Source organism: Musca domestica, unplaced genomic scaffold (genome assembly GCF_030504385.1).
Source record: "Musca domestica strain aabys unplaced genomic scaffold, Musca_domestica.polishedcontigs.V.1.1 62, whole genome shotgun sequence".
Lineage (NCBI taxonomy): Eukaryota > Metazoa > Arthropoda > Insecta > Diptera > Muscidae > Musca > Musca domestica.
The window spans coordinates 2,345,588-2,360,127 of record NW_026712369.1 but is presented as its reverse complement, the minus strand read 5'-3'; the positions used below and the strand labels follow the sequence as shown (position 1 = coordinate 2,360,127).

At 31.6% G+C, this 14,540-nt stretch overlaps 4 non-coding genes across 4 annotated transcripts; 1 reads left to right on the top strand and 3 right to left on the bottom strand.

Annotated features, from left to right (window-relative positions):
- The first annotated feature begins 2,129 nt into the window (after positions 1–2,129).
- TRNAQ-UUG (transfer RNA glutamine (anticodon UUG)) lies at positions 2,130–2,201 on the top strand. The gene has a single exon. It is a non-coding gene; the product is annotated as a tRNA-Gln (tRNA).
- Positions 2,202–12,688: 10,487 nt separating this feature from the next.
- TRNAQ-UUG (transfer RNA glutamine (anticodon UUG)) lies at positions 12,689–12,760 on the bottom strand. The gene has a single exon. It is a non-coding gene; the product is annotated as a tRNA-Gln (tRNA).
- A 276-nt stretch (positions 12,761–13,036) lies between these two features.
- On the bottom strand, positions 13,037–13,108 carry TRNAQ-UUG (transfer RNA glutamine (anticodon UUG)). Its single transcript has one exon. It is a non-coding gene; the product is annotated as a tRNA-Gln (tRNA).
- A 974-nt stretch (positions 13,109–14,082) lies between these two features.
- Positions 14,083–14,154, bottom strand: TRNAQ-UUG (transfer RNA glutamine (anticodon UUG)). The gene has a single exon. It is a non-coding gene; the product is annotated as a tRNA-Gln (tRNA).
- Positions 14,155–14,540: the final 386 nt, after the last annotated feature.

The window sequence follows — 14,540 nt, the reverse complement described above, 5'->3', positions numbered from 1 at the left end:
TTGAAATGCATAGGTGGACTATAAATCGCGTTTTGTTGTCTATAATGATTTGGAGTGAATGGTTTTTTAATGTTAGGGTAAGAATGTTGTGAATTGTACTGTCTATGAGTTTCTTGCCTTTTCAAAATGTTCCTGTTTTCTTGTCTTATATAAAACATGTTTTGTTCGGTAATACAGTATGAAAAAGCTATCGGTAAAGTATCTGGCTTCATAGCCCTAATGGAAGAGCCTAATGGTTCTCTAAGTCCAGATAAAAATGTGTTAAGGCACATTTTATCAAATAAATCTCGTTTAGCTTTTATTATGTTGGCATCTACCTCGTGTATCATCAGATTATTGTTAATTGAAGCTTGGATCTCTACAACTGAACTATAAAACTCCTCAAGTGTCTTATTATTTTGTTTTAGTAGGTGTAAGTCTCGAATCAATGAAGTTTCATTTCGTTTATCAGAGTAATGTAATATGAGATTATTTTTAATGCTCTGCCAGCTCAAGTCTGTGCTATACATATTCAAAATCTCATTTGCTTCTCCTTCAATTTTGTTACGTATAGACCTTAAAATCATCTTGCCAAGAGGGGTGCCATCAATGGGTGTTAATACTGTAAGTATTTCCTCCACATTGCTTATGAAATCGTATAGCAATCTCGGATTTCCATCAAATTTTGGAAGATCCTTGACAGCATCTGGGATTCTTAAGGAATCCAGTATATTTCTTTCTGTCGAGGGTGAACTGTTCGTAGAATTCATTACACCACTTTGATTATTTTGACTGATACTCATATCGGTTTCAGATTCTGGGATAGGAATAAGGGTTCTTGGGATAGTATAAGGACGAAATTTACGCATATGCTTATTTTTTCCTCTTTAATTCAATCAATTATATTCTTTAGAAAGCAAAATTATTTTATAAAATCGAAATATATATGTTTATATTTAAATATATTCACTTAACTAATATTTAATAGGTAAATTATTTAAAATATTATCTATTTTTTCTTTTCTTTGAAAAACACGGTTAAATTGTTTTATATTTGTTCACAATATAAGTTTTCACTTTTACTTTTATTAGTCTTTAAACTGAATTTAAAATATGTTTCTATTTTATCTTTTAGTAAAATATTTAATAGTATTGCTTGTTTCTAGCACTTTTCCACAATAAATTTGGTAATAATAGAAATTTTCACTTACAATATTAAAATTATAGTTCTTATTGACATTATTGTTGGTAACGTTGACTGGAATCGGTTGTCCTTAAAGTAGTTTTCCTTGGCAGATGTCCGTACAGATGCTGGTTCTGTTCTGTTCTTTTCAGACGATTATCCTTCGTCTTCTATGTAATTCCGTGCGCTTTTTTTTTTCGTTTGCGATAAACCGTCACAACACTTATTTAATTTTTTTTTTTTTTTTTTTTTTTGTAGCGCAGGAACCAGAACTACCCGACTGCGCCAGTTAATTCTTGTAGTAATCCGAGTATTAAAAAAACCACAAGTTTATTCGTTGGTTGCTCAAAAATTACTCTTCTTTATTGAAAACAATAATTAAAATGAAAGTTACGATTATAAACTTATTTAAAGTGAAAATTGCAATAACTGCATTTTGACAATTTATAAAATTATTAGTAATTCTATAACTGGTGGCCTGTTTACAATTCTTTGAAATTTAAATATATGCTTATTTAACAATTCTTTTATTGAACAATTCTTTATTTTACAGTTCTTTTTCGGTCTGTTGAACTATTTAAAATTCTTACTAATTTTATATGTAGCAATTCATACGGTTATTGACTTATTAGCAATTCTTAATAATTTTTATTATTTATTTGCTTGATTTAACCTTGGTGGCTTTGTAGGTGCTTGTGTTAATGTTGTTGTTGTTGATGTTGTTTCTGTAACTCATGCATATCTAACCATACGTATCTCTTTGTGTTGACAACAACATACTCTCTAAATATATATGTAATACAATGTGTAAACAATCTACCATCAGATTATCTAAAAATATATTTTCTCCCCTTTTCTTTAATATCTCACTCACAACTAATCACTGATCGCCATATCCGCAAGAATTGCGATCTATTTTTAATGCCATCAACATTGGCAACACTGAAAGCGTACGCAACGTCAACACGGTTCTATGGTGTAATGGTTAGCACTCTGGACTTTGAATCCAGCGATCCGAGTTCAAATCTCGGTAGAACCTTTCTACCACTATTCCTTACGGAAATCATATTTTGTTTTTAATATTTTATTAATTATAAACTTTTTTTCTTACTTTAAATATTTATATTAATTTCTAAATTACTTTTCTGGTTTATTTAAGTATGGCCTTTGGCATGTCCAACGCCATGCCACCACCATTCATCATCATCCGGTTCATAATTATTATATTACAACGTGATAAATTAGTAAGTCATTGTTGAAAATTAACACAACAAAATTCCAATTTACAATAAGATGGTTTATGTAGGAGTCCTTGTTATTGTATGCAAACTACAGGGGAACCTTGATTTTAAGAATCCCAGACAACAGATTCTTGGGAAAAACAAAACAAATTCACTAACCCAGTTTATTTTTATTATTATTTTTTTTATTATTATTTATTTATTTATTTTTTTTTTTTTTTTTTAATCAGACCCGAATCTCGATCTTTCAATTTGTTTTGTGTGCTCCGTTTTAATATCGAGTATCCACTGTCATATCTATTCCACCCTTAATATTGGTTTTTTATTCCATGCTTGTGATGGGCATGCAACATGTTGCAAATTACGTGCAGTCTATGACCATAGTTCCAGGTTATAGTCTCTCCGTCCCTCTCTCTCTCTCTCTCTCTCTCTCTTTCCCCTAGAGTGTGCCACTCGGTATGGTAACATAAAACACTTTAAATTTCATTTGATGGCAATAGGAAGCTAATTAATGAATGAAAAATGTTGAGTTTATTATTCGAAACTATAGAAGTGGAAGTATGTATGTATGTATATACAAACATATATATTCATAGATAGACAGGTATATTAAAACAACTTTATTATGGAAATAATGAACAGTGTTCAATGTGGTGTCCGTTGGAATTGCAGTTTTTAAATTTCGTAAAACAAGGAAAGTGCCGAATTTTTTTTCCAAATTCGATGATATGTTTGAAAAAAAGATTTTTTTCAAACAATCTCAGAAAATAGCATTTTTCAAACTTTGACAAAAAAATAATGTGTGTTGAATTGTACTCAGTTACGATCATTTGTGCCGTTAACATTTTTATACCCTCCACCACCGCTTGTCTATCCGTCTGTCTGTTGTAATCACGCTATCTTTCGAACGAATTGAGATAGAAGATTAAAATTTTGCACACATGTTTATTTTGCCAGTAGGCAGGTTAAGTTCGTAAATGGGCCATGTTTTCATATAGCCCCCATATAACGGTACCTCCCGATATTCGATATTTTGATGATTTTAACGACATTATTCAACGGAATTGTTTCATATTTGGCATTTTAAGTTCGAAATGGATACTACAGTCTAAGGCAGAAAATTGTCTATGTACGTCCACGTCTTCGTATAGCTCCCATATAACGGTACCTCCCGATATTCGGTATTTTGATGATTTTAGCAACATTATTCACCGGAATTGTTTCAACTTTGGTATTTGAAGTTCGAAATGGATACGACAGAAAATTATCTAGGTAGGTCCACGTCTTCGTATAGCCCCTATATAACGGTACCTCCCGATATTCGGTATTGTGATGATTTTAGCGACATTATTTACCGGAATTGTTTTAAATTTGGTATTTGAAGTTCGTAATGGGAACTACAGTCTGTGACAGAAAATTGTTTATGCAGGTCCAGGTCTTCGTATAGGCTCCATATTTCAGTACCTCCCTATATTCGGTATTTTGACGAGTTTAGGTACAATACCCACCGAAATTGTTTGAGATATCGTATTTGACGTTAGTAATGGATGCTATAGCCTGTGACAGAAAATTGTCTATGCTGGTCCAGGTCTTTGCACAGCTCCGATATAATGGTACCTACCTATATACGATATTTTGATGATTTTAGCTACATTATTCACCGTTTATTTCAAGTTTCGAATTTGAATATGGTAATGGCTCCACGTCGTACAGACCCCAACATAACGGCTATATTCGGTATTTTTAAAATTTTAATAGAATTTTTTAAGGATTTTATTTTTTGAAAATTTCCAAATTCGTTCCAAATGGTGGAGGGTATTCAAAGTTCGGCCCGGCCGAACTTACTGCTTTTAACATTTTGGTTTTTTTTTTTTTAAGAAAATAATTTCAAGGACCATTGATTACAGGTGCATTCCAGAGTACAGCACAAGCTACACAATACACCATACATAACTTAAATCCTTTAAATCTATTTGTAGAGGAACGTGCGCTATGAGACCCACAGAAGTTAAACAATCGCGCGGTCAATCCTTTAGACGTTTTTCTATGTTAGAACAGGTGGAGAACATAGGAGGCGGGGTCAAAGTCAGTGACTTAAAAAACACCACGACTGAACTTCAAATAGCTACGTTTTTAGATGTAATTTAATTTTAATTTGAAAATTATATATGTAATTCGGAACATTCGAATTGTAATTCAAAAATTCCATTTGTAATTCAAATTCGAGAATTCTTATTTTAATTCAAATTATTTCAATTAAAATTCGAGAATTCCAATTGTAATTCGAGTTTTTCGATTTTTTTTTTTCGAATAACCCCAAAGGACCTTATATAGGGATCTTTGGAAGATTTCGAATGCTCTGAATCCTGGATTTTACGAATATTTCTTTTTAAGGATTTTGAAGGTTCTAAAATGACTTGGATTGTGGATACATAAAATAATTTTAGAGGACACTTAAAGGATTTGAATCATGGATTTTAAGAATATTTTTGAAGGACTATGCAGTTAAATTTTCGATGGAATAACAACAAGACTATAAATCGTTGATTTTCAATAAAAGGAAGGACTAACAACGTCTCGGAAACACGGATTTATAAGAAACATTTTAACTACATTTCTGGCTTGAACTTCTAAAAATATTTTCGAAAGACTATTAGGAGTAAGTCGAGAATATTTTTAAGTATCTGAATCGTGGATGTTAAGAATGTTTTTGAGGAACTATTGAGGGTTCTAAAAAGACCTGGATAGGGGATTCTTAAGATAAGTTTAGAGGGCTATTAATGGATTTAAATCATGGGGATATCCGAAGAAACCAAAAGAACATTAAATTGGGATCTTTGAATGGGAGTTTCGAAGAATCCCAAATGACCTTATATAAGGATCCTTGGAATAAAATGTCTAAAGAAACCCAAATAACTTACAATGGTAAATTTTGAAGGCTGTAAATCGTGGACTTTAAAAATATTTTTTGGAAGGACTATTGAGGGCTCTAAAAAGTCCTGGATTGTGGATTCTTAAGATAATTTTAGAGGAAAATTAAGGGATATGAATAATGTATTTTAAGAATTTCATTAAAGAATTATTCAAGGCTCAAAAATGTGGATTTTCAATAAAATTTTCGAAGGACTAACGACACTTCGGAAACATGAACTTAAAAGCACCATTTTTTAAGGACTATTTTTCTGACTTGCAGTTCAAAAAAGGACCATTAATAGCCGGTTCAGAATATTTTGGAGGCTCTGAATCGTGGATTTTAAGAATATTTTTGAAGGACTATTGAGGGCTCAACCTTTATCATTTGAATCATGGATTTTAAGAATATTTTTGAATGACTCTTCAAGAGTCTGAAACAACACTCCGGAAACATAAATTTATGAGAACAACTTTTTGAGAACTATATTTCTGATTCGGAGTTCAAAGGATATTTTCGATGGATTATTAGAAGCCGGTCCAGAGCATTTTGAAGCCTCTAAATCATTTTAAAGGATCAAAAAGACCTGCTTTGTGCATTCTTAAGATAATTTTAGAGGACTATTACATATTTTATGAATAATTTTGAAGGACAGTTCAAGGCTCTGAAACGTGGATTTCCAACAAAAATTTTCGATGGTCCAACAACACTTCGGTAACAAGGATTTATAAGAACAACTTTTTAATGACTATATTTGTGATTTGGAATTCACAAAAGCCGGTCCGAGACGTGGATTTTTAAAAATACTTGTAAAGGACATTCATGGATTCTTAAGTAGAACTTTGAAGGAAGCTTAAATGGAGATGTTGACAATTTTTTGAAGGACTATTAGGGGCTCTAAAAAGACCTGCATTGTGGATTTTCAATAAATTTAGAGGACTCTAACGGATTTGAATTTTGGATTTAGAGAATATTTTTGAAGGCTCTTTAAGGTATATTTTCCGTTCAATTTTCGAAGTACCAAACAACAATTGGGAAACAAGAACAATATTTCTGACTTGGAGTTCAAGGAATATTTTCGAACCACTATTAAAGGTCGGATCAGAAATGTGGATTTTTACGAATAATTCTAAAGGACATTTAAAAATTCTTAAAAACTGTTTCGAAGGACTATTGACGACGCCAAACTGGAGGATATTCAATGACCCTGAAGTGTAGGTTTCTAAGAAAAAGAAGGACTATCGGAATGCTTTCCGTGGATCAGAGTCAATCGGAGATTTGGAGATCGACAACTCGGTGAGGCCACCCTTGTATCTCTCTGAAAATTTGACAGGTTGCTCTTTATGGTTTACTTTGCTATACACGAGCCTTCTATTTTTATACCCTCCACCATTCTAATATTTCATTCGAAATATTTATAATAGACCCTACAAAGTATAAATATTCTGGATCAGCGTAAAATTCTAAGACGATCTAGCGATGTCTGTCTGTCTGTCTGTCCATCTGTCTGTTGTAATCACGCTATCTTTCGAACGAATTGAGATAGAAGGTTACAATTTTGCATACATGCATAGCTTACCCGCAGGCAAGTTAAGTTCGTAAATGGGCCATGTCGATCCACTATTTTCGTATAGCCCCCATATAACGGTATTTACCGGAATTATTTTAAATTTCATATTTAAAGTTCGTAATGGGCACTACAGCCTATGACAGAAATTTCGTAAGCAGGTCCACGTCTTCGTATAATCTCCATATAACAGTTTTCATTTAAGTGGTAGTTTCCGGAAGTTTTTGAAAATTTTCAAATTCCTTCCAAATGGTGGGCGGGTATTAAAAGTTCGATCCTGCCTAAATTAGATGCTTTCTTACTTGTCAGCTCTACTTTCGTAATCAAATAAATTCTGGATCCGCCAAGAGTTCATGTATCATCAAAAATTTTGTATCAGCAAATCATAGATTTTTCGAAAATATTTTCTCATGGATTATTGGAGGCACATTTCAAAACACCGTGCATTAATATGAAACAATCGAAAAAAAAAACAATTGTTTGAAATAAAATATTTCCAATGAAGTTATATATTGCATGGGCATACCTCTGACAACAGCATTTTAATTGCCACATGTAAATTAATAATATTTCAAATAGAACTCTTCAAAGGGTATCAAGTGTGATAATGTTTTTCCTCGAACAATAGACATTTGTATGAAAACGTTTGAAAAAAAAAAAAAAACAGATGCCCCGTAAGCAAAAATAATTAATTAGCGCAACATAAATATGAAAAACGATACTTATTTCAGACAGAAAGTATAATACAGTTGTGTATGATACCTGTTGAAATAGTTATTTAATTAACACCACAAACTATTTTTTTCTATTTACAATTGTTGTGAACGGGGAGAAATATTCATAGATAGTTGTTATAAAATTCATTTAATTTATATGCATTTAAACAAAAATCAAATATGTGTCCAAAAATGGAAAAAAATAATATTTTAAACATTTGAATACAATTATACGTTGTTCGGTTCAGTTCGTATAACACAGTACGACAATATCCAGTTCAGTGCAAGCAATAAACGAAACTGTTATAATGGAAAATCAATTTTTAAGCAAACATGGAAATATAATATTGCCTACTTTTAGGAGGGCACTATAATCTATACATATAAAAGAGTAGTAAAATAACTGACACGGAATCAATGTCCAGGCGAGACGGCAGAAGATAAGTTTAGAGCTGGTTTTGGAAATGTGTACTGCAAGTACACAAAAAGTAGTAAATAGAACTGGAATCCCGAACTTTGATATTGAGGTCTTTGTAGGTATCTTGAATTGATATATGGAGATGGTTTTGGAAATGTGTACTATAATTGTACGAACTAACAAACTATAGGGATTCCATTGTATATGGCTCTGACAATTTGACCTTTAAAATAATCAGTCTTATAGGCCTTTCAAAAAATTTTCAGAAAATCTAAAAATGTATGTCGGTTGAAGCTTAATAAAAGTTCTTAAAAAAACCCAAAATGAAAGGCAATAAAATGTGTGCTTCGTCTGGAGGTCCTTAGAATCTTTAGAAATTTATTTTTAAAAATTAAGGCTTTCGACCTGGTTTTGGCCGATCTGGTTGTTCTTAGAAACACTTATAAAAAATAAGTTTAAAAATCTGATAGTACCTAGACTGAAGGATAGCTGTACCAAATAAATTTTGGAAATTCGAACTTTAAGGTTACAATAAGTTTGGAATGAACATCAAGGATGGAAAGTAAGTTTGACAAACGAAGTCGGTTTTGAAACTGTGTACTAAGTGTGCGAACTGTACTCAATGGTACTATACCTAGAAAAGTTTTTTAGGGTGAACAGATGAAACTGAAATTTCTAAATTTCAGGTGGTGGATTAGTGATAAAGAGGTGGTTTTGGAAAAATCTGATGGTACCTAGAAATACATGTCTTATGATTAAATGAAAAGGTCAGGCAATGTCTAAAAAAATATTACGAAACACACATATTAAATAAACTCTGAAAAATATTCTCAAAAATCCCTAGAAAATTATTTTGAACAAATTCTCGTTAGAGTTTAATATAATCCAGGGAAAGTTAATTTTACAAATCAAAGTTTAAAAGTCAATCACTGTCTGTGAAAAATATTTATAAACAAGTAAAAACAAGTAAAAAAAAAAAAACATTAAGTTCGGCCGGGCCAAACTTTTAATACCCTCCACCTTAGGGTAATGGAAACCAATTATGACCCACAAATACCAATTTTTAGACATATTCATGGGAAAATGTGGAAAAAATCATCAAAATACCGAAAATCGGGAGGTATATAGTGCTATACATACAATGTTTCGCCAATAGAACCTATTATGACCAACTAATTCCAATTTTTAGACAAATCCGTGAAAAAAAAATGTGACAAAAACTATAAAAATACCGAATATCGGGAGATACCGTTATATGGGGGCTATATCGGGAGATACCGTTGTATGGGGGCTATATACCAAATACATACAATATATTGCCACCGGAGCTAGAACCCACTATGACCAATAAATACCAATTTTTAGAAAAATCCATGAAAAAAAGGGGCAAAAATCATCAAAATAACGAATAAACGTGGACCGATAAATGTCATTTTCAATACCAACCATCCTAGACACAATACAAATTATTCTGCTTAATGTTGACGCTCTACGTCAAACAGACGGACATCGTTAAATCAACTTAGAATTTTATGCTGATTATGAATATATATACTGTATACTGTATATACTGTATATGGGGTCTACGACGAATATTTAGACATGTTACAAACGGAATGACAAAGTTAATATACCCTCCTTTCCAAGGAACTTTGAATACCCTCCTTCATTTGAAAATTTTCAAAAAAAACCAGTAAGGAAAGCTCAAAAGTCGGGCGGGGCCGACTATATGATACCCTACACCACTATGCATATTTAGTAGAGCTCTCGTAAAAAGGTTTATGCAGGGCATTTCAGAGCTCTATGAGATATTTGGTACAAAATCAAAATCTATCTAATTCTATCGTTCATTTTACGAACTATAGCTATCTCTGAACCGGGTTTCTCCAAATTTTACGTATTAGCTTCTAGACTGGTGATTTGGGCTGATATTGACCATTTAGTGCACATTTAACCCGAAATCGGATGAAGATATATATGGGAGCTATATCCAAATCTGAACCGATTTCGATAAAATTTAAAACAGCTATTCCTGTGCTCCATCTAATACCTGGTACCAAATATCACGGTTGTGGAGTGAATATTACGAATGTATGGGACTAAAACTCTAAATCGGATGAAACTTATATATGGTTGCTATATCTATATCTGAACCGATTTTCACTAAATTTGATATACTTGCTTCTAGGCTGAATTTGGTCCGATGTACTAAAATTCAGTCCATTTGGACTTATATCGGCCATTTGGTGCTCAATTAACCCGAAATCGGATGAAGATATATATGGGAGCTATATCCAAATCTGAACCGATTTCGATAAAATTACAAAAAGCTATTTCTGGGCTGTATTTTATATCTGGTACCAAATATCATTCTTGTGGAGTGCATATTACGAATGTGAGAGGCTTAAACACCAAATCGGATGAAAGATATATATGGGAGCTATAGCTTTTTTTGAACCGATTTTCTCCAAATTTGATATACTTGCTTCTAGGCCGAACTCGGTTGGGTGTGCCAAAATTCAGGTAATTTGGACTGATAGTGGACATTTGGTGCATATTTAACCCGAAATCGGATGAAGATATATATGGGAGCTATAGCTGTTTCTGAACCGATTTTTTCCAAATTTGTTGTATTTGCTTTAAGGCTTATCTCGGTCACATGTGCCAAAATTCGGGCCATTTGGCCTGATATTGGCCATTTGGTGGTCAATTAACCCGAAATCGGATGAAGATATATATGGGAGCTATATCCAAATCTGAACCGATTTCGATAAAATTTAAAACAGCTATTTCTGTGCTCCATCTAATACCTGGTACCAAATATCACGGTTGTGGAGTGCATAGTAGGAATGTGAGGGACTTAAAGATCAAATCGGATGAAAGATATATATGGGAGCTATAGCTATATCTGAACCGATTTTCTCTAAATTTGATATACTTGCTTCTAGACCGAACTCGGTTGGGTGTGCCAAAATTCAGGTAATTTGGACTGATAGTGGACATTTGGTGCACATTTAACCCGAAATCGGATGAAGATATATATGGGAGCTATATCTAAATTTGATCCGATTCTCACCAATTTCAATAGGGTTCGTCCTTGGGCCAAAAAAATATTGTTTGGAAAAAATCATCTCAATCGGATAATAAATGCGACCTGCATTTTGTTCACAAGAATACATGGACAGACGGACTGACATGCATAAATCGACTCAGAAAGTGATTATATGAAGGTTCTCAAAAGTAACTATGGGTCTATCTCGTTTCCTTCTCCATGTTACAAACAAATGCACAAAGACATAATACCCTTACCACTATGTTGTGTAGGGTATAAAAATCCGTTAAAAATTCTTATAAAATCTTAAAAATACCGAATATAGCCGTTTTATTTTTTGTCTATACGAAGACGTGGACCTGCATAAGCCATTACAATATTAAAATACGAAACTTGAAAAAGAAATCCGATAAATAATTTATGTATGTTGTATGGGGGCTGTACGATATCATGGACCTATATAGACAATTCTCTTCAAGGGGGTAAAGTGCTTAGAAAGAACTTATTGTGTGGAAATTGCGAAAATCGCCCTTTTGAGGCTGGGAACATTTTTCTTTAAATTTAGTAAATGTATAATATTATTTTTAAATTCTTAAAAATTTACGTTTTACAGGGAAAATATTCTCAATGTCCACTATATGTACATTTTTTAAAGTTTTTCGTTTAGACGTTCAAATAGACTGATATTCAGTAAAAATTTAAAATTAAATAAATCAAAATGTTAAGGACGATAAAATCTAGGAAAATATTATTTTCGTTTGAATGTCTTACAGTGTCTATAAAAATATTCTTAAAAATATTTTCAAAATTTTGACCTTTGGGGTTTGAGGTTTGAGCTCAATTGTTCGAAATTCGAATAAAATTCTGAGATATTCAAAACAAGATTTTTTTTTTTAAAAAATCGGAGAGAATTGCAATTTTCGAATTTTGAAAAATTTACAGTTGTGCTGAGTCGTACTCTGTTTGTGCCCATTTGTGCCGTTATTTTTTTTTCGATATCTCTTACCACTTTCGAAAAAGACGGCAATTTCGTAAGTATGCCAGAATTGCAATTTTCGAATTTCGAAAAAACAAGAGTTGTGCTTGATTTGTGCCGTTTATTTTTTCTCATATCTTTAACCGTTTTCAAGATATGGCAATTTCGAAAAAACAGTATTTTTCAGAAAAATTTCTGTAATTTTTTGTAAAAAATATCGAGATCGAGATGCGGTAAATTGTGATGAGTTGTGCTCACTTAGCACAATTTTTCGTCCATCCAAAAAAAAAAAATATATAAAAAAAAACTTTTGTAATATCGTAATTTTTTTTTTGTAATTTTTGAATATCTCAGAAATTTTTTCGAATTTTGAAAACAAAAATTCGGACAAATGAGCCACAAACCTAGTACAATTCAACACAACTTTCAGTTTTTTCGAAATTCGAAAATTGCAATTCCAACGGACACCACATGTAGTAATAATTCACTCGTTAACATTTGGGACCTGACCCAATGGGGGGTTTTGTGATTTAGGAAATATTTATTTACATTTTTATTATATTTCTATTTTTTATAGTAATATCTATCGCGAAATATCTTTTTATCAACTATTTTTTTCGAATTTTTAAAAACATTTTCTTTCACAGGTTCTACCGAGATTTGAACTCGGATCGCTGGATTCAAAGTCCAGAGTGCTAACCATTACACCATAGAACCGTACGTTGAGGGGAGAAAGAAAACTACGAATTTGAGATATGATAGAAGTTGTACTCCATTCTATTTGAATTAATAATATTTTTTAATAAAAAATTGCAAAAACCCATTTGATTTAGTTATATTAATTAATTTATGTGAAACAACATTCCATCATAATCAGTAAGTAATTAAATGTCTCTCTGATCTATTATTCACTTCGAAGGCAACCACTCATTTATGTATCACCCAACCGCTCATATGGCACCCACATGTCAAGTAACAAAATGTTATCTTTACAGGTTCTACCGAGATTTGAACTCGGATCGCTGGATTCAAAGTCCAGAGTGCTAACCATTACACCATAGAACCGTGTGTTCAGTGGGCGAGCGAAGAGAAAAAACTTAATGTGGAGTGATGTAAATTGGATCAATGTGATATTTAATAAATCGAAATAATTTATGCATATTCAATAATAATTCAATTCAAGTATTGTTGAATATTTAATTTGATTATTAAAAAAATATTTATTCATAAAATAGTGCACCCCATTAACTTACATTCCATTTGTATATTGAAAACTTGTTTTGAGAGAATGCACATACAATTACAAAATGCACATACATATGAAAAGCAATTCAACACTAAAGTAGATAAATAGACCCACTGGGACTAACTTCATTTTTAAGAGGTAATGAGAGCAATTTTTCAAAGCGCTAAAATACCAATGTTTTTTAAGAAATTTTGAATTTTTCACTTAACAGTTCAAGATACTTACATTGCCTTAATTTTATTGGTTATTATTTGACCTTGGGTTTTGCATATTCTGAAAAATTTCACCGGATTGAATTAAAGCAAATACTAAAAATTATATTGTTAGAATATAAAATTACTTTAATTTTAATATTGTAACAAAATAATTTTTACACAGAAAAATAAAAAATATGAACATTTCTCTCTATTTTTTATAAAAAGTTTTTAAGATTAATTTTTTTTCTGATTTTTAGTTATTTTATTCGACCATTATTTAAAATTATTCCAATGTAACTTGAATAAAATTAAGCTCGAGGTCTTTGTTGTTTTTTATATTATTTATTTATTATTGTCGGAGGACGAAATCGAAACGAAATATCGAAAATAAAAAAATAAATAATATAAAAAACAACAAAGACCTCGAGCTCAATTTTATTAAACTTATATTGGAATAATTTAACTTTTTTTATTTTTTTTTTTAAGTTTTAAATTTTCGTAAAATCTACAAATTCCCCAGTATATTTACAACATTTTTTGAAATTATTTTTTTAAAAAATAAATAATGAAAATAATATATAAAAAAAATTAACTTCAGGTTCTACCGAGATTTGAACTCGGATCGCTGGATTCAAAGTCCAGAGTGCTAACCATTACACCATAGAACCGTACGGTGAGGGGAGTAAGACAATAACATATTTGAAATGAGATAACGGCAATAGAGAATTATTGTTTTGGAACATTTTCGAAACCATTAAATATTGGGATTCTGAAAAACTCCCATATTTAACAAAATTGACCCTAAGGATATTTTAACATATGGTGTCTGTTCATTGATCATTGACCGTCATTCCATTGTCAACACCTCGAAATATTTGTATATATCCTCCACCATAATATGGAGTGTAAATTAAGTTTTTCATTCCATTTGTAACTCATGGAAGTAACAATTTGAGGCTCAACAAAGTATACATATTCATGATCATATCGTAAAATTCTAATCCGATTTATGAAGGAAGTAATGTAAAATGCTGAAATTTTGTTTCAAATGCGC